Raw genomic sequence first — 3,024 nt, forward strand, 5'->3', positions numbered from 1 at the left:
TCACGCTATGACAGATCATCAGTCTATGAACCCTATGAGCTTGGAGAGCAGTGGAGGCTGGTGACTTGAAAAACTGAGGAGGATGGGAGACCCACGGTAAAGGTGCGGAATGCACGTAGATGACAAAGGGTGTTTCAAAAAATTGCCAGACTAATTATTTGAACCTAAAGCATTTAATAAAGACATTTATAGTACAATATTATGGGAAATGGGAATGAGAGGGCTACTTACACCGTGTTGGAAAGGGATCACAGCAGTGATTGAATGAGGGTATGAGGCATGAGTCGAGGTGTTCAGAGGCTTGACCAGTGCAGGACAGGATTTGACTGGGAAGACAAAAAACAATAACACAACACACTACACAGTAAGACCAAAGAGCTAAGAATTAGTTAGTCAAAGCAAGGAGTAAAATCACTGATGTGTAATAATGTGATTGTGTATGTGATTGACTCTACATACAGTAAAGAGAGAAAATTGATAGGGGTACTCACAATGCTTGGGGAGGAAACATTCAACATTCATGCCGGTGGATGAGTGGGCACATGAGATGTGGCTTCAGTTCATGTCAGGAGATAGTTGAGAATGGTAGTGGTTATCACCTCTTAATCAGGAAACAGGAGTGGACTTAGCTGTAAATACAAATAGCAGATACATTCCATCATAGCTCTGCCAACGTAGGTTTGTACAACGAGTTTCTCTATGAAGTTAAACTCAGACATCTAAAAATGCATAAAGTCAAACACAGACTGCGCATCTCACACACTTGACACATCAAAGTAGCCCAAGAAACATTCCTGAATAAAGCCCTGATCATCCACATACCTGATGATAACTGACAACTGCAAGCAGACTGGTGGCACCATAGGTCTGGTGGGGCAATTTTTACACCCTTTGGCCTGGAGATTTTCCTTATACTGTATGTTACCCTAACAAGAAAAACGCATCATGCAGGCCTATGCAACTGTACAGTAGGCCTTATAAAACATTTACTCACATCTGTCATCACTATTATGTTGACTGATTAAATCCAGTAAATCATTTTTGATTAAAAACGTATCGGCAGCCTAGCCAGCCCAATATAGAATATAAACCAAATTTGATCACATTCATATTTTCTTCTGACACACAAATTGACTATAAATACATAACATGACCAATTAGTTTACCTTGACCAGATGGACAGGGCGCATAGGATGTATGCAGCAGCTCTTATTAGTAGCCTACAGTTGATCAGACTGAAAAAATGTCTCGTTTTCAGCCCATACAGCATGTCCCATTTCTAATGCTTAGGTGTAGCCTAGGCTGCTGCTACATTTATGTCATGAGTTTTTGCTTGTGTCTGTCCGGAGTGATTATGTGTTATCATCTTTGCTAAATAGATACCGGAGGAAAGTGGAAAGCCTACATGAGCGGATTTGAAAAAAATGCGCTGCGTCAAACTCTCTCTTTAATCTACATTTTAATGGATGATGCAATGGAAGCTATCAAATCATTCGGACTTGTTTACGATATCCTAGACAACACAGTCGAAACTTTGATATGTTCAGCAAGTAAAGCGTCGTAGCGTGCAATTACCTCTGCAAGCTCCTTGTAGTTGAGCCTTGTTGGCGGAACTTTCCCTCTTGTTGTGTCCTCTACCGCTGCAGCTTTTTCACAGAAGCTTGAATCTGATGTGGGTATTTATATGCTCCCTTCTTGTTTTTTGCCGTTTAGCTGAACGATCAATGTTCTTCAAGTCACTGTACCCACCTTTCGACCAAGGCCTAGGCTCAACCAATCAGGTCTTTATGATGGTGGTCAGACGGAAGCAACTCCTCAGTAAAAAGGCACATGACAGCCCCCCAAAAGGCACCTAAAGACTTTCAGACCATGAGAAATAACATTCTCTGTTCTGATGAAACCAAGATGGAACTCTTTGGCCTGAATGCCAATTGTCTCATCTGGAGGAAAACTGGCACCATCCCTATGGTGAAGCATGGTGGGGGCAGTATCATGCTGTGGGGATGTTTTTCAGCGGCAGGGACTGGGAGACTAGTCAAGATCGAGGGAAAGATGAACAGAGAAAAGTACAAAGAAATCCTTAATGAAAACCTGCTCCATAGTGCTCAGAACCTCAGACTGGGGCGAAGGTTCACCTTCCAACAGGACAATGACCCTAAGCACACAGCCAAGACAACACAGGAGTGGCTTCGGGACAAGTCTATGAATGTCCCTTAGTGGCCCAGCCAGAGACTTGAACCTGAACAAACATCTCTGGAGAGACCTGAAAATAGATATGCAGCAAAACTCTCCATCCAACCTGACAGAGCTTGAGAGGATCTGCAGAGAAGAATGGGAGAAACTCCCCCAAATACAGATGTGCCAAGCTTGTAGCGTCATACCGAAGAACACTGAAGGCTGTAGTCGCAGCCAAAGCTGCTTCAACAAAGTACTGAGTAATGGGTCTGAATACTTATGTAAATATGATATTTCAGTTGTTGTTTTTTTATGAATTTGCAAAAACTGTTTTAAAAAAACTGTTTTTTCCCTGTCATTATGGGGTACTGTGTGTGGATTGATGAGGGGAAAAAAACTATTTATACATTTTAGAATAAGGCTGCAATGTAACAGAATGTGGAAAAATTCAAGGCGTCGCAGTACATTCCGAATGCACTGTAAGTAGGCTACAACTTATACTGTAGTACTCTGTATTATGGAGGCTTAGTTGATTGTTTATGCAAAGCTTGAAGTCTAAATTGGAGAAAAGTTGAGTTTATAAAGCTCAAACCAAGTTTATTCACCCAATGGGTCAGACAGCTGAACAGACAAAGACATCTTCACACAAGCACTGGTATTTAACTCTTCCTCCTATGCTGAGTCTCCTCCTTACACATCTGAACAGCCAATACATATCTGTTGCTAGACAGAACTTTAGTGATATCTGTTCTTTCTCACTTCATCTGACCTGACCTCGGCCCAAATTCCTCACTCCTCCCCAACTCACAGCTGTCCTGTTGACTTGTACCAGACTTCTCCTTCCCATAG

The 3,024-nt window shown here is 42.0% G+C and overlaps 1 long non-coding RNA gene across 1 annotated transcript; it reads right to left on the bottom strand.

Annotated features, from left to right (window-relative positions):
• Nucleotides 1-270: 270 nt before the first annotated feature.
• On the bottom strand, nt 271-1,824 carry LOC112223277. The gene is made up of 3 exons (XR_002949268.2): nt 1,576-1,824; nt 492-629; nt 271-326 (listed from the first exon to the last, which is right to left on the bottom strand). It is a non-coding gene; the product is annotated as an uncharacterized LOC112223277 (long non-coding RNA).
• Nucleotides 1,825-3,024: the final 1,200 nt, after the last annotated feature.

This window comes from Oncorhynchus tshawytscha, linkage group LG02 (assembly GCF_018296145.1).
Source record: "Oncorhynchus tshawytscha isolate Ot180627B linkage group LG02, Otsh_v2.0, whole genome shotgun sequence".
Classification (NCBI taxonomy): Eukaryota; Metazoa; Chordata; class Actinopteri; order Salmoniformes; family Salmonidae; genus Oncorhynchus; species Oncorhynchus tshawytscha.